The following is a 23,446-nucleotide window of genomic DNA, read 5'->3' on the forward strand; positions in this document are numbered from 1 at the left end:
TCAGAAGCACGTTTGTGACGGGAGAGTGCAAGCTGGTCCTTCAGGGGAATCTGCTCCTTCTCCTGACCCTCTTCTTTTTTTACTTTTATTTTTATTTTTGAAACAAGGTCTTGCTCTGTCACCCAGGCTGGAGTACAGCAGCATGATCTCAGCTCACTGCAACCTCCACCTCCAGGGTTCAAGTATTCTCCTGCCTCAGCCTCCAGAGTGGCTGGGATCACAGGTGTGTGCCATCACACTTGGCTGATTTTTGTTTTGTTTTTAGTAAAGACGGGGTTTCACCATGTTGATCAGGCTGGTCTCGAACTCTGACCTCAAGTGATCCACCCACCTCGGCCTCCCAAAGTGCTGGGATTACAGGCATGAGCCACCATACCCGGCCTATAGTTCATTATTCTATTGGCAATTTTGGGATTGGCAATGAATGTTTTTAGATACTTATACAAATTGCTTATTTGTCAGTTTTGGAGCTGGTGTTCTTATTTTATTGTTGGACTTTGTATACCAAAAATATAAACGCTTTTTAATATGTGATGGGATTATTTTTTGGGTTATATGTAGACTTAATTGTGTTGTTATGACACTCACATATAATAAAATTTGATAAGGTTAAATCTAAGCTTTTGGGGGATATGATTTTGGCCTTTTGAATCATGCTTAGAGATTTTATAAAATATTCTTGCCTGTAATCTTACTCTTTTCAATTAATTTTCTTTTCTTTTTTTTTTTCCTCTGGGTCTGGCTCTATTGCCCAGACTGGAGTGCAGTGGTGTGGTCTTGGTTCACTGCAACCTCTGTCTCCCGGGTTCAAGCCCTCCTCCCTCTTCAGCCTTCTGAGTAGCTGGAACCACAAGTGTGCACACACCTGGCTAATGTTTGCATTGTTTGTAGAGATGGGGTTTTGCCATGTTGCCCAGACTGGTCTCAAACTCCTGGGCTCAAACAATCCTTCTGCCTCAGCCTCCCAAAGTGCTGGGATTATAGGCGTGAGTCACGGTGCTTGGCCTCGAGTTACTTGGCCTCCAATTAGTTTTCTATGTGTAACTGTGATGATATTTCTAAATGCCCATTGGTTTTGTCACTTGGATTTGCTTAAAATCCACGCGGTGCTCCCCACAGCCCTCGAGTTGAAGAGTCCCTGAGAGCTGACCTGTTTTGCTGGTCGGCTGCTCCCTGGCTTAGCTGGGTGCTTGCAAACATGCCTCTTCTGGGACCTGCCTATCCGGCCACTATCAGGCCCAGGGACGCCGGCTGCACCTGGGCGCAGACACCCCGTGAAAGCACCTTGTTCCTCACGCTCAGTGCCTTGGCACGCACCACTACCTCTCATAATGTTCTTTCTACTTCTTTCTTCAATTGACCTTTGAAATGTTTAAGCACCCTGCAGCCTAAGGCAAGTACCTTTCTCTTGATGGCTGCCAAGAAAAGCACCTGTGTAGCCTTGCTGGGGGTGTCAGTGTAGGTGCTGTCCACCCACTGGGGAAGGCAGGGGCCTCTGCACACCCCACACCTCTGATTTATATCTTCTCCTCAAATTATATCATAAACATCCTTCCTTGCTAGCACAGAAGTACCTGCCTTAGGTCTTCAGAGCTCCACAGTCACCTGAGGGGATGGCTGAATCTGTTTAGCCGCTTTCTCTGCTGACCTCATCCAAGTCTCACCACCCAGTGTTTCTCCTGTAAATGGTACAGCTTTGTGTAGACACGCTGACAGCATTCATGGGGGTCCACGTGGAGTCACAGGCCTGCTGCCCACATCATCTGCTGTCCCAGCGTGGACTTAAAGGACTCATCAGAGACTTCAGGTTGAACATGAAACATTAATTCTGAAAGAACAGACAGAAACAAAACACATTAGACCAGAAGGACAAAGAGCCTGGGAGGAGCACCTTCAGCGAGGAGGGTAGCATCTGGAATTGTGGCGTCTCTGGGTGGAGGAAGGACGCTCCGCCTGAGGTCCCCACAGGCAATGGCCCTGGGCTGGTGGCCGAGTCCCTGGAGATGGCAGGGCAGGGCAGGTGGACAAGGTGTGGTTGACAGTGGGTGCTGGCTGAGTTTGGATATAGAGTGTGTGGTCCCAGGACACCCTCAGAGAAGTTTGGAAAATTTATTCCTGAAAATGTGCGACAATGGGCTGCAGGGTGTGGAAATATGCATATTCTCCCCTAGTGATGCCCGTTAGGAAGGGAAAGTTGGCAGCATTTGTGGGTGAAAGGTGTAAAGCAGGCATTCCTGCTGGTTCAGCAATCCCACCTCCTCATCAATCCCATCTCCTCACGTCCCCTCATGAATCAGCCACACATGGGCATTCTTCATTGTGAAATGTATTGCAGTTGTTGGAAACAAGATTGTTCGACAATAAAAAGAATGAGCTACCACGCCATGAAAAGGCATGGAGGAACCTTGAACCATGTCACTAAGTGGAAGAAGCCAATCTAAAGCAGCCACATTCTCTGTGAGTCCAACGACAGGACATTTTGGAAAAGGCAGAACTGGGAATAATAAGATCAGTAATAAGGTGAGTGATTGCCAGGGGTTGACAGATAGGGAGGAATGAATGGGGGAGCACAGAGGATTACTAGGCCAGGAAAATGATTCTGTAGGATACCGTAGTGGTGGATCCATGTCATCATACATTTGTCCAAACCCATAGAATGTGCAACAGCAAGACTGACCTCCAATGTAAACTGTGGACTAAGAGTGGAGAGAGGCGCTGGGTGTGGTGGCTCACCCCCTGAGATCGGAGAGAGGCGCTGGGTGCGGCTGGGTGCGGTGGCTCACACCTGTAATCCCAGCACTTTGGGAGGCCAAGAAGGTTGGATCATTTGAGGTCAGGAGTTTGAGACCAGCTTGTCCAACATGGTGAAACCCAATCTCTACTAAAAATATTCAAAAAATTAGCAGAGATCATGTGGCCAGAGAGGAGACGAGAGAGGGGGGAAGGCACCAGGCTCTTTTCAACAATGAGCTCTTGGGGGCACTCATAGAGCAAGAACTCTCTCATTCCTGCCAGGACAGCACCAAGCCGTTCCTGAGGGATCCAGCCCCACAACCTGAACACCTCCCACTAGGCCCCACCTCCAACACTGGGGGTCACATTTCAACATGAGGTTTGGGGAGACAAATATCCAAACCATAGCGGGCAACTTCTCCCTGTGTCTTCCTTTCATCTTCCCTCTGTGCACTTGTGTGTCCCCATCTCCTCTTCTTATAAGAATACCAATCCTAGGCCGGACACGGTGGCTCACACCTGTAATCCCAGCACTTTGTGAGGCCAAGGCCGGTGGATCACCTGAGGTCAGCAGTTCGAGACCAGCCTGGTCAATGTGACGAAACCCCATCTCTGCTAAAAATACAAAAAAAATTAGCCAGGTGTGGTAGCTCATGCCTGTAATCCCAACTACTTGGGAGGCTAAGGCAGGAGAATCATTTGAACCCAGGAGGCAGAGGTTGCAGTGAGCCGAGATTACACCATTGGACTCCAGCCTGGGCAACAAGAGTGAAACTCTGTCTCCAAAAAAAAAAAAAAAAAAAAAAAATACCAATCCTTTTGGGTTAGGGCCCAACAATATGACTCCATTTAACCTTATTACCCTCATCTAGACCCCATCTGCAAATATAGTCACATGGGGGTTAGGACTTCAATGTGTAAATTTGGGGACAGGCAACTCAGTCCATAAGAGTCCAAGGGAGAGGCCAGGGCTCAAAATAAGAACTTGGCTTCCTTGACACAGAGATGACTGTCCTCAGTGACCCTCCTCCTGTTGTATGTGCGACAAACCTGTTAGCTTGGTGTGATACAAATCCTGTGATTATGCTATGTCATGTGGCAAAAGGGATTTTTACATGGAATCAAGGTCCCAAGCCAGCTGACTCAGTTAATCAAAAGAAAAATAATATCGAGTAGGCCTGATCCAATCAGGTCAGCCCTTGAAAAGCAAACTTTTCCTCTGGCTGGCCTCAAGGAAGAATGCAGAGACCTAAGCTTTGAACTCCCACTGGCCAACAGCCAGCCAAAGCCAGGGACCTCCCTCAGACAACCACAGGGTCTGACTTCTGCCACAGCCTCAGTGAGCTGGGAAGACCACCTGAACTCCAGATGAGACCACCTGAACTCCAGATGCAGCCTCCCAAGACCCTGGGCAGAGGGCTGAGCTTCATGTGCACAGAATTCTGACCTACAGAAGCTGAGGTGATAGCTGGGTGTTGTTTTCCACTCTAAGTTTGTGCTAAATTGTGCAGCAGTAGCGTTTCCCACACTTGCCATGGCATTTCCTTTCTCCCTCTCCTTCCTCCAGCCTGTGGCCGTATGCCTGCCCTCTGCACCCCATATACCATGGTAGTCCAGGCCTTGGTCCTCCCCCACACCCCAGGATCACCACAGTGACCTGCTATTTTTAACCATATGTTTAAAACGGGGTAGGAAGACAGAAGCACGTCAAGTTCATGAAGCGTGAGTTCCAGAGACTGACTTCACAAGTGAGTGACTGTGGATCTTTCTCACCCTATCATCTTCTTTCTTGGTTCATTTTAAACACATGTTTCTTATCCACCACGTTGCTATTTCTTGACATGTGCTCTGAGGACCACCCGTCGCACATGGCTTGGAGAGCTGGGGTCCTGCCTCCAACGTGCAGAATCTGAATGATCAGCACAGGGCTGGGCATTTGCCTGTTCTCCTGGGGGCTTTTGGATATATTAAAATGTCATAATTCCTCTGGTGTCTAACCAGAAGTGTGGGAAATAGAAAGATGAATGGGTTATGGTCCACATCTTCCAGGAGTTTACAAATTCAACCTAATAAAGAGGAAAAGATGCCTTCAATGACAATATAAGAGAGTGTCTGAGTCCGTTTTGTGATGCTATAGCAGAACACCACAGGCTGGGTAATTAAGAAATAGTCAATGTTTATTTGGCTCATGGTTCCAGAGGCTGGAAAGTCCAAGATCGAGGTTCCTTCCTGCCGTGTCATAACATGGTGGAAGGCATCAGTCACATGGGCAAGAGAAGGCATGGGCTCAAAGTTGCATCAGCATTAATCCCTTCATGAGGGTGGAGCCCTCGTGACCCACACACCCCAATATGGCCCCACCTTCTATTGCCTTGGGGATTAAGTTTCTAACATGTATTTTTCGGGGCACACATTCAAGCCATACAGGGAGAATATGGTAAGTTCCATAAGCAAGCTTTAAGGCCTGAAAATGTAAATGCCCCCATGTAGAAACCTGGCTGTGAGTTGAGGGTGATCTGAATCCTTTTATTTATATTTTTGAGACAGAGTCTCACTCTGTTGCCCAGGGTGGAGTGCAGTGGCCTGATCTCTGCTCACTGTAATCTCCACCTCCCAGGTTCAGATTATTCTCCTGCCTCAGCCTCCCAAGCAGGTGGGATTACGGGCGCCCGCCACCACGCCTGGCTAATTTTTGTATTTTTGGTAGAGACGGGTTTTACCATGTTGGCCAGGCTGGTCTTGAACTCCTGACCTCATGATCTGCCCGCCTCAGCCTCCCACAGTGCTGCGATTACAGGCGTGGGTCACCACGCCCAGCCCAGATTCATTTTTTAAAATATGATTTTAGTAACATTTTAGTAACATTAGTTACATCTCTTTTTTTTTTCCTTTTTTTTTTTTTCTGTGGGCTAGGGCACCGTCCCCAGAAATCTGTGGATTAGGGCCAAGGATAGATGAAGGAACCTGAAACCAGGATGTCAAATGTTGTTGCAGGAGATAATCAATTTGGGATCCATAAAAACTGGAATGTGCTGAAGTTAGCAGAGATCTGGCTCAATGAACGTGTCAGACGTCGAAGGCCACGTCGACTTTAAAGGTCATGGGCCACAAAACACAGGGTCCAAGTGTGTGCCCAGAGTGACGCTGGTTTTCCTGACGCCTGAGGATAATGCTGTTGGCCCCGCTAACTAATGAGGGTGTTTGTGATGAAAAGGCAACAGCGGCCAGGACTGTGCTGACTATGGGGTGCTGGGGCTGTGGGGAGAGAGGGACCTCAGCAGTCGTGTGTTTGTCATGGGCGTGGACAGCTCAGGACAGCACAGCTCTGAGCTGGGTGGACAGGATCAACACCTACCGCGGGGCCAGGCCTCAAGGGGAGCCCTGGGAGTGAGGCTTATAGAACACTGACACACATTTGGTGTAGACGCACAGGCTATGACGCATGACCCCAGGCAGGGCCTCCACCTGGGGCTGCCTTACACGCTGAGGCCTGAGAGGACTGCCTGGGAACCATGCAGGGTCAGGCCGGGAGTGGACGGGGCACCTGCTAGGTCCTCACGGCTCAGCACTCAGCTGCCTGTGGTCCACAGAGCACCAGTTTCCTTGGGAGAACGTATCCTTCCAGCCGTGTGTCTGTCTGTCCTGCCAGGAGTGCCCGTGGGGCAAGGCCGGGCTGAGGGCCCTGCGTGGCTGTTGGCGTCTCCCATGGTGGTGCTCAGTGGAGCATCCCAAGGACAGAAGGCGGTGGTGCTGATTCACTTCTGAGGCACAATCAGAGACCAAGGTCCCCCCTGGACTCTGAGGCCCCTGGGCCTGGGCCAGTTTCTCTGCTCTCATTTCCCCACCTCTGTGCGGCTCCTAGATCATCTCAAAGACACTGTGCCTGCTCCCCGCCATTTCTCAGTTCTACAACTCAGAGGCGATCCGTATTTTCAAGCAGCTTACAGTCTTGTCAGAGACACCAAGAACACAGCAGACGCTATGGAAGAATCAACAACTGACAGATACTTTTATATAAGCAGAAACAAACTAAAGAAGAAAGGAAACACGCCATTTAGAGTCATTTCTGCACTAACCAGGTGCTGATTCATTAAATAATCAATGAAACGGTTGTTTATTCACCAAGTTGTTCAAACATTTGTTAACTGGCACCTACTAGATAGCAAGACCCGACGCTGTAAAGAAAACACGGTGACGTCACACGTTGGGAGATGACTGACATCTGCTGCTTAACATGAGAAATAAGCAGGTGACATTTTGGTTTCGAATCCTCAGCTGATTTATGTCAAACAAGCAAAGGAAGCAACCATGGAAACAGAGCTTAGGCCCCTTCCTGGCAGTGGCTTTGCTGTTTGGGAGAGAGAGGCTTCATGGACTCACTCATTATTTCAATTTATCCCTATTTGGAGCATAACGTTGGTTGAAAAAGCAGAAAGGGACTTAAGTGTAGATGAATTGAATACACCGTGGGTTCTTGTATGTGTGGGTTTTGTGTGTGTATGTGTGTGATTTTATTTTGCTTCTATCTAAAAATCTCTCTAAAAAGACATTAGAGGCGAGGAAGATAGAGAAGGAGAAAAAGAAGAAGGAGGAGGCTGGGTGTGGTGGCTCACATCTGTGATCCCAGCACATCGGGAGGCCAAGGCAGGAGAACTGATTGAGGCCAGGAGCTCAAGACCAGCCTGGGTAACATAGTGAGACCCCATCTCTATAAAAAATTTAAAAAGATAGCCGGGCATGGTGGCACACACCTGTAGTCCCAACTACTTAGGAGGCTGAGGTGGGAGGATCACTTGAGCCCAGGAGTTTGAGGCTGGAGTGAGCCATGATTGCACCACTGCACTCCAGCCTGGGTGACAGAGCCAGACCCTGTCTTGATAAACAGGAGGAAAGAAGAATGTGGTACAAGCCTTTGAGGACAAACAAAATGGAAGAGGAGGCACTGGCGAGGAGCCGTGGGAGCTGGGCCAGTGGTGTCTGCACATCCCACCGAGGAAGCCGAAGGACAGTGGAGCCGCAGGCAAGCACATTTGCAGCTCAAACCTGAGAGGCACAGAACGGGAGCATCAGCATCCATGGGTGTCGGGTGAAGGCAGGCCTGAAATAAAAGGCTTGCTGGAGATGGGGCAAGAAGCCTGCTCCTCCATCTCTCACAGAAGGTGAGTGACCCCCACTGTGACGGACGCCTGGAGAAGGTGTGTTCTCTGGGCCACACAGAGAGAGATATCTCCCGGGACGGTTTGAGTCTCAGGCCACTTCCTCTTCCTCACTTGGCTCTCGGAACACTGGCAGCCAAAGGATTACTGTCTCCTAGACAAGGCGTTTGAACACTTTCCTTTAAAGGACCTCATTCATCCACTTGGAAAGCCACGAAGATCCTAACAGGAAGGGGTCTCCGATGAGGCTTCCCCCAAGATCACAGAACAATGTGGCCACACGCAGAGCTGCAGTCAGCCTGGTAGTGGCTGATTCGCTGGGTGGACAGCGCCAAATATTCAGACTCCTGGGGAAAGCAGCCACGGTCAAGTTCACACAGAAACAGGACAAACAGAAAGCCACTCGGAGGAAACGGGCGCAGTGCAGGGAGAACACCTCAAGGAATAAAAATGCTGGAATTTACATCCTTAGAGAGAGAAGGTAGATATTGAACCCATGAAACAAGAACAGGACACTTGAAAAAGAAATGAAACAAAAGCTTGTGCAAAAAAAAAACTATGAGAGCAAAAATGCCTCAAAAGACAAGTTGGAAGATAAAATCTTCAAAAACTCTCGGAAGGTAAAACCAAAAGACAAAGAGATGAAAAATGAAAGAATAAAGATACATGTTTGGTTCAGTGAGTCGCTGAAACATTTAAAATAAATGAGTTCCAGCCTGAGCAAAGAATGAACAAGACCCACAAGGCAGGTCCCGAAATCGCAGAGCTCTAGGGAGGAGGAGACTCAACCCTTACTGCCGAGAGAATCAGAAGCCAGCCTGACACTGGGCCAGGCGGAGGCAACCCCGGACTTCAGGAGGCAACAGAGGGAGGAATGCCGGGAATTCTGTAACCACATCATCTCCATTAAGCTTCCTCACCCAGCCACAATCTCAGCTCACTGCAACCTCCGCCTCCCAGGTTCAAGCGATTCTCCTGCCTTAGCCTCCCGAGTAGCCGTGATTACAGGCGTGTGCCACCATGCTTCACTAATTTTTTTGTGTTTTTAGTAGAGACAGGGTTTTACCACGTTGGCCAGGCTGGTCTCGAACTCCTGACCTCAGGTGATCCACCTGCCTTAGCCTCCCAAAGTGCTGGGATTACAGGTGTGAGCCACCGCACCCGGCCCCGTTTTCTATTTTCTAGAGCAGTGTTTTTGATGGACTGTGTTATCCCCTCATATGTGTGGTTCTGGCTCAGGAAACAGTCAAGCAGAGGCTTCTAGAAATGGATAAAAGATTGGATTCAATTCCCACTAAGATCCCTTCTGTCTCCAAGACCCTGTAATCCTTATGGCATGAAAATCTCATTAACATGAAAACTGGTAATTTGTAATTTGTACTAATCATACTGAGCTCAAGTTGGAGTGAGGCACTGAGCTCAGAAAAAGACTGTCCCAGCAAGGAATGCTGCTTGAGAACAAACTGAGGTCAAACTTTATAGATGCACCATACCAGCAGTTTGTGTGATAATTAAAATAGTTCTTAGAGAGAGTTTCCAAAGAATGTTTTTCTACTTAGCAACCCTTTATTAGCATACTTTTTGGTTACTGAATATACTTGACATTTCCCTCATTCCACGGCCTTCCCTCCAATTAGCCTGAATTGATAGGGTTTTTACCCCCATGTAAGCATCTTGACTACTGCCGTAGAAAGAAGATGTGAATGAGGGTCGTGCTCTAATCTAAGGCACAAAGACAGGCCACTGAGGACGGAGACTCTGACTTCCACTTGGCTGTTGTCAATAGGATTTTCCTGAAAGCTCATCCTCGGACAATTTCACATGCTTTGTTGATGATCTGTCAAAGAGCTAACATTCCTTGAGCCACAAAAAAGAACTTGGTCGATGGAATGAAGTGATGGCAACACCGGGAGGAAATGCCATCTTCTTCAGAGTCTGGTAGCTGTGGACATGAGCGCCCTGGCGTATGATGGCTTCCTGCGTGACAGTGAGCACACATCCCGGAGAAAGGGCTAGAAAGAGAATAGGCAGTTCCATCTGACTGCAAATGCAATATAAGTCACAGAATGCTGTGTCTGGGGAGAAAGCTGTTATGATCTTACGCTTTATTAATAGTGCATTCCCCGAAACAATGGCTGTTCTCCAAGCCCTGTGACCCTCTACATTGGTAGGACACACCTTCCATGCTGAACTTGGGTCTTGGCACTGTATTTTAAGAGAGACATGGGCAGACAAGTGCAGACTGAGATAGGGTAAAACACCAGGAACTCTGTCTTATGAGGAATAGTGGAAGGAAATGGGAATAATTTCTGGATTGGATAGAATTTCAGGCAAACACGAAAGATCTTTTTAAATATTTGGGGGGGAAAGTAAGGGGAAAAATGGTTCCTTTTATGAGGTAGGCAGTGACAACCTATATTCTGTCTCCCTCCATTTACCTTCCCGGTTTGTTCTCCCATCTCCCAGCTCCACTCCAGGTGACGGTTCAGACTTGGAATTCAGCTGCTGCGGGTGTTTTCCAGAAGCCTTGATGACAAGGGCTCTTCCTGACTTTTATAAAAGCTTGGAAGAATTTAGTGGTAGGATAGAGGACTGATGCTTTTAAGAATTAGGAGAAAAGGCTGGGTGCGGTGGCTCACACCTGTAGTCCCAGCACTTTGGGAGGCAGAGGTGGGTAGATCACTTGAGGCCAGGAGTTTGAGACCAGCCTGGCCAACATGGCAAAATCCAGTATCTACTAAAAATACAGAAATTAGCCAGGCGTGGTGGCGCACGCTTGTAGTCCCAGTTACTCAGGAGACTGAGGCACAAGAATTGCTTGAACCAGGAGGTGGAGGCTGCAGTGAGCCGAGATTGCATCATTGCGCTTCAGCCTGAACGGCACAGCGAGACTACGTCTCAAAAAGAAGAAAAAGAAAAAGAAAAAAAGAAAATTAGGAGAAAAAGAACTGTTCTGGGAAGAAAGGAATGGAAGTATCCCAAGATTAGAAGAAGGCTGACTCCCATTTTATGGAGATGTCCAGAAGAGAGGACCTCAGGTGCAGCTGAGGGAGTTCGTGACGGGCACGCCCACACGGAAGGCAAGGGACTGGAGCATTTCGGCAGTCATGAGCCCGGACTGACGCCTGTAGGAGGTCCCTGGGTGCTTGGCTCTGTGCCAACTCCGGGGACCTCTTCATTATCCCGGGGCCGTCGGACAGTGACCGGGAACTAATAACGAGGGAATTGAAGTGTTGCCACAACGCTGATGGAAAGGAAAGAGGCTTAGACATGAATGTAAACTGACTTTAAAGAAAGTACTTTTTGGCCGGGTGCGGTGGCTCAAGCCTGTAATCCCAGCACTTTGGGAGGCCGAGACGGGCGGATCACAAGGTCAGGAGATCGAGACCATCCTGGCTAACCCGGTGAAACCCCATCTCTACTAAAAAATATAAAAAACTAGCCAGGCGAGGTGGCGGGCGCTTGTAGTCCCAGCTACTCGGGAGGCTGAGGCAGGAGAATGGTGTAAACCCGGGAGGCGGAGCTTGCAGTGAGCTGAGATCCAGCCACTGCACTCCAGCCTGGGTGACAGAGCGAGACTCCATCTCAAAAAAAAAAAAAAAAAAAAAGAAAGAAAGTACTTTCTTGCATGCCTATATTTATGGATTAGATAACTATACATTTACACAGCTCAAGGACAGATCAAGGACCAATGCGTAGAAGGTTCTGGAAGGAATATTTAGTTAATGCAAAAAGAAATTTCTAAGCATTGTCACTCCCAGCAGTAGGAGAGTGCTCTTGAAAGCCAGAGCTCCTGCCACAGAGCAGAACACTGACATCCGTCTTTCAGGGGTGTTTTAAGGGAAAATTCCATGATGGGTGTCACACACTGGATTAAGCAATATCTTCCATCCCTCCCAAATCTGGGGTTCTGTCATTCTATGAATTATCAGAATCCCTGGCTCACAAGTGGGACTGGACTGAGGCTCTAAGAGCTTGTAAATATTTGCACAGCAGTCCTTTGAAAGCACTCATTGGGACTTCTGTGCCATAACGCTCTGCCCTGAGTGACCACCGAAGTGTTTATTTTACTCTGGCTCCTCGAACGGGTGACTGAACTCATTTGCAAACAGGGAAAAGACAGCCGTGTCAGCTCCGATTGCTCTCAAGGTCAGAGGTGTTGTTTTCCTTCTTGTTGTGTAAGGAATGTGTTTTTTTTCTTCCTATGGTAACTGTAAGACTGGACTGAGCACAAAGAGAGAGGACATTTGAAGTACATGTTGCAAGCACAGCCGGAGGGATTAGGGACAAATGAAATGGAGGCAGAGATTGGGAAGACAGTGGAAGTATTAAGGTTACTTCCCAGCCCAGCTGAGCATTTCATGACGGATGTGTCAGAGCTCCAAGTGTTGGCCTTGGGTCAACCGCCCTGAGATTGCTCTGCTCTGTGTCAGAGGACATCATCAGTGTTTGCAAAATCCAATTAAAGCAGCATTAGTGCACACGGGCACACTGAGCTGCCCAGCGCGTTTCATGCCCAGTCCCTCTGGCAGTTCTGGAAGCCCAGCCACAGTTTTAGAAAAGAGTTATCTGGATGAGCCTTTGGAACAGATTTTTTTTCCTCCAATTTAAATTATTTTTCATTTTATTGAAAACTTCCAGAGTTCCATTTGGTTCAAATATCAAAGCAGGGAAAATAAACTTTTCCTTCCTTTTTGTGACATGCTTATAAAAATTATTTTCGTCACTCAGGTGAATTATCAGCAAGTATGATGTCATGCTGCTGAGATTAAGCACAAGGACAGGGAGATGCAAGGCAGGAAGGCTCGGCTCCCGCCCTTGCTCCTTAGATGCAGAATGTGGAACTGAATCGCAGCTGTTAGTGTTACGTAATCCAGGGATACTAGGAAGTAGAAGTGGCCCAAACTGTTTTATAACAATAGTAGGAAAATACATTTTTCTCTATTTGTAAAGATTTCTGGTTTTGATTATGTATCAGTCCATAATCTGAATGTACATCCACATGGTGAAATTGTTTCGCATAATCTGTTTTAGGCCACGGCAGAGTTGCCTTTACTGGAGGAACCCTACTGCTAATAACCATGAAAACTTCTGTATTAGATATTAAAATAACAGTTCGAAGGCCCTAGAGATCACCCAGAAGCTGACAGAAACTGGAAGGACAAAACCCTTGCAATAAGGGAAGCAAACTGAACAAACTCAGTGTAGCCATGTGAATCTGACTACTTGCTGAGGGCGCTTCCAGTCCATGCAGGGTGTGTGGAGATAGAGTTCAAATGAGAAGTGCCAATGTTCTGAACGCAGTGGTTTGCCTGTGTCCCCAGAGTTCATCTGCTGGAAGCTGAGTTGCTCTTGTAACAGGGCTGGGGCCTTTCCAAGGGGGTTAGCCTGAGGCTCTGCCCCTGTGGATGGAATATGCTTTTGTATCGGGAGTGAATTTGTTGTCTAGGGAGGTGGCTCCTGATAAGTTTGTCCCCATTCCTCTCTTTTTTTTTTTTTTTGAGACGGAGTTTTGCAATTGTTGCCCAGGCTGGAGTAGTGCAGTGGTGCAATCCCAGCTCACTGCAACCTCTGCCTCCCAGGTTCAAGTGATTCTTCTGCCTCAGCCTCCTGAGTAGCTGGGATTACATGCCTGGGTAATTTTTGTATTTTTAGTAGAGACGGGGTTTTGCCATGTTGGCCAGACTGGTCTTGAACTCCTGACCTCAGGTGATCTGCCTCAGCCTCCCAAAGTGCTGGGATTACAGGCATGAGCCACCACACCTGGCCTCTCTCTTGCCTCCACTTCCACCAGTGGAAGGCCCTCACCAGATGCTGGCACCATGTCTTGGACTTCCCAGCCACCAGAACCATGAGCCAAAAATCTGCTATTCCTTATGTATTACCCAGTCTGTGGAATTGTGGTGGGACAGTCCACAGCTCTCATTCTATTCTCAAAGGGGTGAGAGGTTCCAAAGGGGTTCATGTCCACTCATGTAGAAGCCAGAGGAAGACAGATCACACAGCCACAGCATCAGAGTTAGACCAAGAAAGGGGTGTTTAGAGACTTCCAGGCAATCATGAAACATTCCATTTCTATGTAAGCTGTTTGACTGGTATGAAGTACGCACTTGCCGAGAATCAAACACTGAGAATATCAGGTATTCTATGTTGAGATCTGATCTTGACAAGTAAATGACAAAAGGCAGAGAAAAGTAGCTAGAAAAGAAGGAAGATGCAGCCCCGGTAGCTGCCTTCTTCCCCCTGTCCAAGGCCAGGCGTGCTGCCCAGCAGGTCTTGGCGTTACAGAGAATGCTGGCGGCTCTGTCTAGTGTCTGTGTGGAGGGCTCGCTGCTGAGCCACATTGAGTTTTCTGGAGATGCGTCAGCTAAGCTAGTGAGACCGTGCTCAGTTCCTCCCCGTGCAGTGGGCGTTATCACTGTGATTCTGTGGGTGAGACAAGGAGGCAACGAGACTAATGGGAGAAGTCAAGGGGCAATCGCCCACTCAGTGCCCACTCAGCTGCCGACCGTGTGCTGTGGGCTGCCTTTCTTGCAGAGAGAAAGCAGCTCTGGTCTGGTGATGGAGGTGGATGTGCTATGAGAGTCCACCTGCCAGAGCCGCAATGGAAAGGGGCCCAGACTGCTGGCGAGTGCAGCAGGGACGACTCACGGGGGCAGGGGGAGTTTGTAGGGTGGCTGGGACCACACAGTCCCTTCCTCACAGAGGGCATGGCACACCCCACTCCTATACAACAACCACCATTCAGTTCTCACTTAAAAATCCGAACATGGCCGGGCGCAGTGGCTCAAGCCTGTAATCCCAGCACTTTGGGAGGCCAAGACGGGCGGATCACGAGGTCAGGAGATCGAGACCATCCTGGCTAACATGGTGAAGCCCTGTCTCTACTAAAAAATACAAAAAGCTAGCCGGGCGAGGTGGCGGGCACCTGTAGTCCCAGCTACTCGGGAGGCTGACGCAGGAGAATGGCGTAAACCTGGGAGGCGGAGCTTGCAGTGAGCTGAGATCCGGCCACTGCACTCCAGCCTGGGTGACAGAGCGAGACTCCGTCTCAAAAAAAAAAAAAAAAAATCTGAACATGATCTGCCTTTGGTGAACTTTATTGGTTTTTTTGAGACAGAGTGTCGCTCTGGCGTGCAGTAACATGATCTCGGCTCACTGCAAGCTCCACCTCCCAGGTTCACGCCATTCTCCTGCCTCAGCCTCTTGAGTAGCTGGGACTACAGGTGCCCGCCACCACACCCAGCTCATTTTTTGTAGTTTAGTAGAGACAGGGTTTCACCATGTTAGCTGGGATGGTCTTGATCTCCTGACCTCGTGATCCACCTGCCTGGGCCTCCCAAAGTGCTGGGATTACAGGCGTGAGCCGCCGTGCCCAGCCGCAAAGAACTTTTAACATACTTTCCCCATGCTCTAGCCACAGCCACATTGGCTCCCGTTAGCTAAATTTTTTTTTTTTTTTTTTGAGATGGAGTCTAGCTCTGTCCCCCAGGCTGGAGTGCAGTGGTGCGATCTCGGCTCACTGCAAGCTCCACCTCCTGGGTTCACACCATTGTCCTGCCTCAGCCTCCCGAGTAGCTGAGACTACAGGCGCCGCCACCACACCCAGCTAATTTTTTATATTTTTAGCAGAGATGGGTTTCACTGTGTTAGCCAGGATGTTCTTGATCTCTTGACCTTGTGATCCACCTGCCTCCGCCTCCCAAAGTGCTGGGATTATAGATGTGAGCCACCATGCCCGCCTCCCTTAGATAAATTTTTAACCCTACAGTATTGTCATTTGCATGCTGTAGTTAAGAGCTTCCAGAGGTTACATGCACTAGATCTTAACAGCTGAGCCCTCATGAACAACATGTTATCTTCCACCATCTCGGAGAAGCAGTGATGCTGTGGAATGGGAAAAGTGCAGTCTCCCAGGATTTCTGCTGTTTCCATGCTGAGTAACAGCATTTCCAGTCCCGTAACTCCGGTCCACGACCTTCAGTTAGGTGGGAATAGCCTTACGAAGTGCCCTTTCCCCGTGTGGGCATTTACAACCTTCAAAACTCCCAAGGATGGACCCCACTTGACAAACATCAACTGCTCCCCGTGTCCCAAAGGTGGGCAGTCAGAGAACCTGGGGAGTGAGCCTGCTTCCGCACAGCTCATCAAACATCACACCTTTTGTGTGAGGTTTGGGAGAGCTGGTTTGGAGTGGCAAACACCGATTCAACCTCCACACAGCACAGGGAAACCAGGAGGGGCAGTGGTCAAGGTCCCATGAGGAACGACTCAGTTGGTGCTTTGTCTACACAGCTCACTCCCACAGAGACCCAGGGCGGGTGGGAAGGGGTTTTCCTCTTGGGGAGTTTGCCTCTTTCCCCCATTAACTATTATTTTCGGCCGGGCGCGGTGGCTCACGCCTGTAATCCCAGCACTTTGGGAGGCCGAGATGGGCGGATCACGAGGTCAGGAGATCGAGACCATCCAGGCTAACACGGTGAAACCCTGTCTCTACTAAAAAATACAAAAAAAAATACTAGCTGGGCGAGGTGGCGGGCACCTGTAGTCCCAGCTACTTGGGAGGCTGAGGCAGGAGAATGGCGTGAACCCGGGAGGCGGAGCTTGCAGTGAGCTGAGATCCGGCCACTGCACTCTAGCCTGGGCGACAGAGCGAGACTCCATCTCAAACAAAACAAAACAAAACAAAGAAAACTATTATTTTCTCCAGACAATGCTCAGCTTCTAACACTCACCTTCCCAGGGAGCCTCGCTGTGGGAAATGTGTCCGGGTGTTTCTCAGAGAGGCCTGGACGCTCGCGGCCTGTGTGGTCTCAGCTTCCTTCATTGTTCCGGGCCTCGGTTTCCTTATCTATAAATTGGGAATGTGAAAGGCTCTCTTGAAGCATTACTCTCGGGACTAGAAATAACTCATGTAAAGCAAGGGGCTGGTGTGCATACTTCATCTATAAAGCACGGCTCTGACCCTGGTCTGCTTGTCTCAGAACACAGACACGAGGCCAGGCCACTGGTCCGAGCTCCCTCGGCCATTAGGCCAGACTGTAATCGGTTCTACTTACAGAAGTTCAACAAGATGTAGTTTACCTCAACCACGAAACACCTGCTAATACAGAACTCAAGGGTGGTGTAAAGGTTAAACAGGTTCATGCTCATCGAAAGCTCCACAACATTCAACAAATGTCAGCTGTCACTGTTGTGCAGACGCTCAACCCTCCCACACTGTCACTCAAGGGTCTGGGGACAGGCATGAGATGACAGCGTGATTGGGAAACTAGTGGTGGGGGTGGAAGCCAGGGCAGGCTCAGGAGGCTCAAGACCTGGCACTGTTCTGTGGCTGGGATGGGGTCTGGCCTCTGCAGGCCCTGCCTGGCTCCTTCTGTGTCCACTGGTCACCACCACAACGGATCAAATCAGCACACAGGAATGCCTGTGCTTCAGAGGAAGTCACTTACGTAAAATATTTGATGTTTAAAAGGGAAATACATGCAAGTTACTTTTATGATTTTATAGGTTCTCAGCAGTCAGAAAAAGTAGCCAATCTATTAATCAGAAATAGTTCACGATACAGTTCTTAGATGATGTCCTTGTTTGAATTAATTCTCCTAACACATCCACCCGTGGTGTCCCGAGCACGCGTGCTCTGACGCAGCAATAGCTTCCTGTTGTTTTATTTACTGATGTCCCCACGTGTGTAGCACAGGGTCTGCCAAACAGCTGGAGCTCAGCGTCTGCTGAATTCAGTTTCGATGCACTAAACACCCTGAATGTACTCCTGGAATTTCTTCTTCTTCTTCTCCCAGTCACTGGGGCACAAGCCCTGCCTAGATTTTCATATACAAAATGTTAGGTTTGAAGAAATGGAAGAAATGCTGTTTTCTTATGTGCAGTCAAGGAGCGACTTTCGAGGGAGCTCCACTGAGTGGCGAATTGCCTGAGTGCACACAGATCTCTTGGGGTAGACGTGACAGAACCCAGGCAGTGTGAAATGGGAAACACACCATGAAGGCAAGCAATGCGGCCCGGCCTAGTAGAAGGTAGGCCTGTCATGTAATGTGCGGCCCGGCCTAGTAGAAAGTAGGCCTGTCGTGTAATGTTTGGAACTCGCTTTCTTGTCTGGAAATGAGACACTTGAGGAACAGATCTTTGATGTGTGAGTGCAGGTTACTGCCCATGCACTTAGCAGAGAGGAATCAGTCACATGGGTTTGAATCAGTGAGTAGATGGTAAGGTATTTAAATAATGCTGAATTTATTTTATTCATTCATTTATTTATTTATTTTTAGAGACAGGGTCTGGCTCTGTTGCTCAGGCTAGGATGCAGTGGTGTGATCACAGCTCACTGTAGCCTCTACTTCCTGGGCTCAAGTGATCCTCCCACCTCAGCCTCCTGAGTAGCTGGGACTACAGGAACTTGCTACCATGCACAGCTAATTACTTTATTTTATTTTTTGTAGAGATGGGATCTCACTGTTGCCCTCTTGAACTCCTGGGCTCAAGAGATCCTCCCAGCTGGGTGCTGTGGTGTGTACCTGTAGTCCCAGCTATTTGGGAGGCTGAGGCACGAGAATCACTTGAACCTGGGAGGTCGAGGCTGCAGTGAGCCAAGATCATGCCACTGCACTCCAGCCTGGGTCTGGGCTACAAAGCAAGATCCTGTCTCAAAAAAAAAAAAAAAAAAGAAAAAGAAAAGAGAGAGATCCTCCCGCTTCAGCCTCCCGAGGTGTTGGGATTATAGGCATGAGCCAACGTGCTGGCCTAGAGTTCTTTTTCTTGTCATTATTCCCTAAACAATACAGTACAACAACTATTTACATATCGTTTACATTGTAGTAGGTATTATAAATCACCTAGAGACGACAACGTACACAGGAGGATTGCATAGGTTACATGCAAATACTACGCCGTTTTATGCCAGGGGCTTCAGCATCCACCGATTTGGGTGTCCACAGGGATTCCTGGAACCAATGCCCCACCCATACTAACAGATGACTACATACAAAGACCCTGGTGAAAGGCAAGGGTGTGCTGAGGTCACTGGGTGTGGGGATGGGTAAGCAGCTCTACCCACACTGCCACACTTTAAAAGTGAGCCCCCTGCCTAGGGTGTGCTGGATGAACTACCCTATCCCATAGGCTGTATCTATAGAGTTACAAACAGAATAATGGGGCTGAAGAATGAGACCACACATTCAGTAGCCGCCTCTAGGCTGGAAACAGTATTTCCACTATTCACTTTTCTTCATCAGTCTGGCCCCAGGTTTGACCATTTAGTCTTTTCATTATCAACTTTTGTTTTATACAGCATGAATTTCTGCTCATTCCTTCATTTTATTTGTTCTTTTACTTTATTTTGTTGTTCTTCTTAAACTTAAGATGGACGTTTACCTTGTTAACTTTCAGGTAGAATTTTGTACTCATGTACAGAGAAACGAGTTTCTCTGTGTAAGTCAATTTTTGCATTCTGTATTTCAAGGTTATGTTATTGGTTCACATTACTCTAAAGTTATCTTTAGGAATTAAACATTTATTATAATTATTAACACATTTGGGTTTATAGCTACCATATTATTTGTGATTTTCCTTTTTTTTTCTGTTTCTTTTCACTTTTTTCTTGCCTTCATTTCAATTAGCTTTTGTTAACCATTTTAGGTTTTTTTCTACTAATTTGGAAGTTTTACATTCTGCTTGTGTAGTTAAAATCATTAACCTAGGAATTATAACAGGAATACTTAATTTACCAAGTCTGAAGTTCATCAGTACTTTACCCTAGTTCTGAAAGTAGGACCTAGAACTCTTAACTCTATCCCTTTCTTGATTTATAGGCTTTATTAATTATGTGTTAAAATGCAGTAAGATATTACTATTGGCCAGGCGTGGTGGCGCACGCCTGTAATCCCAGCATTTTGGGAGGTTGAGGCGGGCAGATCATGAGGTCAGGAGATCGAGATCATCCTGGCTAACACGGTGAAACCCCATCTCTTACTAAAAAAAAATACAAAAAATTAGCCAGGTGTGGTGGCAGGCGCCTGTAGTCCCAACTACTCGGGAGGCTGAGGCAGGAGAATGGCATGAACCTGGGAGGTGGAGCTTGCAGTGAGCTGAGATCATGCCACTGCACTCCAGCCTGGGCGACAGAGCGAGACTCCTTCTCAACAACAACAAAAAAGATATTACTATTGTTTTATATGCACTTTATTTGTTCCTCATTCTGGCACTTTGTTCCTCATTCTGATCACTTTGCTTCTACTGCAAGTATATTATTATTATTATTATTATTTTTGAGATGGAGTCTTGCTCTGTCACCCAGGCTGGAGTGCAGCGGCGCAATCTCAGCTCACTGCAAGCTCCACCTCCCGGGTTCATGCCATTCTCCTGCCTCAGCCTCCCGAGTAGCTGGGACTACAGGCACCCACCACCACACCTGGCTAATTTTTTGTATTTTTTTTTAGTAAGAGATGGGGTTTCACCATGTTGGCCAGGATGGTCTCGATCTCCTGACCCCATAATCCACCCGCCTCGGCCTCCCAAAGTACTGGGATTATAGGCGTGAGCCACCGCACCCAGCTTTAAGTATATTATTTAAACTGTCTTTTAGAAAGGGTTGGCTTATGGTAAGATTTCTCAATGTTCCTTTGTCTGTAAATGTTTTCCACCTAGGCCTTAAAGGATATTTTCTCTGGGCATCGAATTCTAGTTTGGCAGTATTGTTTGTTTTTTTTCCTCCCTCATCATATTGAAGATATTCCACTGTCTCTTGTCTCTCAATGTTACTGTTGAGCAGTCAGCTGTCACACTCACTGTTGCTCTTTCTATGGCAATCTGGCTTTTTCTTTCAGTTGCTTTTAACAAATTGTTCTTGTCTTTGGTATTCTGCAATCTGACTATGATTTCTTATTTATCTTTCTGGTTCTTTATCTTACCTGGAAAAACGTTAGTCACTATATCTTCAACCATTGCCTCCTTCCCTTGCTCCTTCTCCTGCCTGTCTGGAGTACTTACTGGACAAACATTTGCTCTCAATCCTACTGGTCTTCTCAATCTATTTCAATCTGCTTAACTTCAGTGTTGTGTGTTTTCCATTTGCCCCTCCAGATTGTGTCTTCCTCTGTCCTGCTCTGTGCCCCTGGAAGTTGACTTCTACAGACTGGATGTCCAGACCCTCTTGCATTCTGGCTGTTGGGTTAGTCAAAGGGAGGCCCCAGCAGAAATAAGGAGGAGAGACTGCTTTGGTTATTAATTTCTCTCACTCTCTTTCTGCAGGGCTGAGGCTTGGTGTCACTGTGTTCCTCTATGGCTGTGACTCCCATCTGGGGCCCTTCTACATGGCTTAGCATTTGCTAGGTTCTATCATTTCTTTGCCCCTCAGTCCTATGAATTGTGATGGCTTCCCACAGTTGCCAGTTAACTGGATCCCTCGTCATCCTTTGTTGGTTCTTCTAACCCAGCTCACACTTCTGTTAATAGTGTCTTTGGCCGGGTGCAGTGGCTGATGCCTGTAATCCCAGCACTTTGGGAGGCTGAGGTGGGCGGATCATGAGGTCAGGAGATTGAGACCATCCTGGCTAACACGGTGAAAACCTGTCTCCACTAAAAATACAAAAAATTAGCCGGGCGTGGTGGCGGGCACCTGTAGTCCCAGCTACTCGGGAGGCTGATGCAGGAGAATGGCATGAACCCAGGAGGTGGCGCTTGCAGTGAGCCAAGATCGCACCACTGCACTCCAGCCTGGGTGACAAAGTGAGGCTTTGTCTCAAAACGAAACAAAACAAAACAAAACAGAGTCTTCCAAAAAATTGATTCATGGCTGGGCGCGGTGCTCATGCCTGTAATCCCAGCATTTTGGGAGGCCAAAGCAGGCAGAACACGAGGTCAGGAGTTCAAGACCAGCCTGGCCAACATAGTGAAACCCTGTCTCTACTAAAAATAAAAAAAATAAAAATTAGCCAGGCATGGTGGCAGGCGTCTGTAATCCCAGCTACTTGGGAGGCTGAGGCAGGAGAATGGCATGAACCTGGGAGGCAGAGGTTGTAGTGAGCCAAGATTGCACCACTGTACCCCAGCCCAGGTGACCAGTGTGAGACTCCATCTCAAAAAAAAAAAAAAAATTTAAAAATTATATTCATTTAAATTCTTCGAGTGTGCCATCTATTTCCTGCCTGAAACAGGAACTAATATAAATTTATATTTCCCACTACTTTTTTGTGATCTGGATACTTTCTTTTCATCTATCTTTCAGTTCTCTACTTTTCTTCAGCTATCTCTATTCTGCTGTTAAAACTGTCTATTAAGTTTTCATTTTCAGTAATTAGTTTTTTTTTTTAATCAGGAAATTTCAGTTAGATTTTTTCCAAGTCTTCTTAGTTGAGTTTTATAGCCTGAGATTCTTTCTTTTCCTTTCTGCATAGATTTAAAGTTTGTGTATTACTTCTTTAAACATAAGAAACAATATTATTTTGTATCTTGTGTCCTATAATTCCAATATCTGAAGTCTTTGTGATTTAATTTGTCTTATTTGTTGTTTCTGCTGGTTCTTATTCTTAATGCCTTGTTTTCTTTTGGATTTAATGATTTTTTTTTATTATGAGTTGTTCATTTTCCATGGAAAATTATTTGTAGGTATTCTTTGGGGCCTGGCATGAAAATAAGTTTCTTCAGGAAAAATTGTGTTGCTTTGCCAAGTTCACTCTGAGACCAGCATGAGGCCTAGGGTTTGGCTATGACTTCTCAGGGGCCTCCTTTACCCATTTTCTTAGTGCTCAGTGTGTACCCTTTGGGACCCAGCTTTATAGAGTGAATACTCTATTCACCTTCGGTAGCCCTAGGTTTTATTTCCAGCGCCTCATCCCCACAAGGCTATAAACACCAAAACTGGAGTTCACTCAGTTCAGCAAATGCTCGGAGAGTGAAAACCAATGCAGAGCTCCATCTGAGTACCTGCTTTCACTGACGCTTTTTTTTTCAAAGTGTATTAGGCCATTCTTGCATTGCTATAAAGAACTACCTAAGACTAAGTAATTTTTTTTTCTTTTTTTTTTTTTTTGAGACGGAGTCTCACTCTGCCGCCCAGACTGGAGTGCAGTGGCCGGATTTCAGCTCACTGCAAGCTCCGCCTCCCGGGTTCACGCCATTCTCCTGCCTCAGCCTCCCGAGTAGCTGGGACTACAGGCGCCCGCCACCTCGCCCGGCTAGTTTTTTGTATTTTTAGTAGAGACGGGGTTTCACCATGTTAGCCAGGATGGTCTCGATCTCCTGACCTCGTGATCCGCCCATCTCGGCCTCCCAAAGTGCTGGGATTACAGGCTTGAGCCACTGCGCCCGGCCCTAAGACTAAGTAATTTATAAAGAAAAGAGGTTTCATTGGCTCATGGTTCTTCAGGCTGTACAAGAAGCATGGTGCTGACATCTGCTCAGCTTCCAGGGAGGCCTCAGGAAGCTTACAATCATGGTGGATGGCGAAAAGGGAGTAGGCACGTCACATGGTGAAAGCTTCAGCAAGAGGTGGGGGAGGCGCCATGCACTTTTAAATGGCCAGATCTCATAAGAATTCACTTGCCATT

At 47.6% G+C, this 23,446-nt stretch overlaps 1 long non-coding RNA gene across 1 annotated transcript in view; it reads right to left on the reverse strand.

The window, feature by feature from the left end:
* Positions 1-928: 928 nt before the first annotated feature.
* LOC117082108 overlaps positions 929-23,446 on the reverse strand; it is a 31,446-nt gene continuing 8,928 nt past the window's right edge. Inside the window, exons 2-3 of the long non-coding RNA XR_004436473.1 lie at positions 16,625-16,740; positions 929-1,828 (exon numbers count right to left, since the gene is read on the reverse strand). This is a non-coding gene — a long non-coding RNA (uncharacterized LOC117082108). The remainder of the gene's footprint in view (positions 1,829-16,624; positions 16,741-23,446) is intronic.

Source organism: Trachypithecus francoisi, unplaced genomic scaffold (genome assembly GCF_009764315.1).
Source record: "Trachypithecus francoisi isolate TF-2019V2 unplaced genomic scaffold, Tfra_2.0 Lachesis_group9, whole genome shotgun sequence".
In the NCBI taxonomy this organism is placed as follows: Eukaryota; Metazoa; Chordata; class Mammalia; order Primates; family Cercopithecidae; genus Trachypithecus; species Trachypithecus francoisi.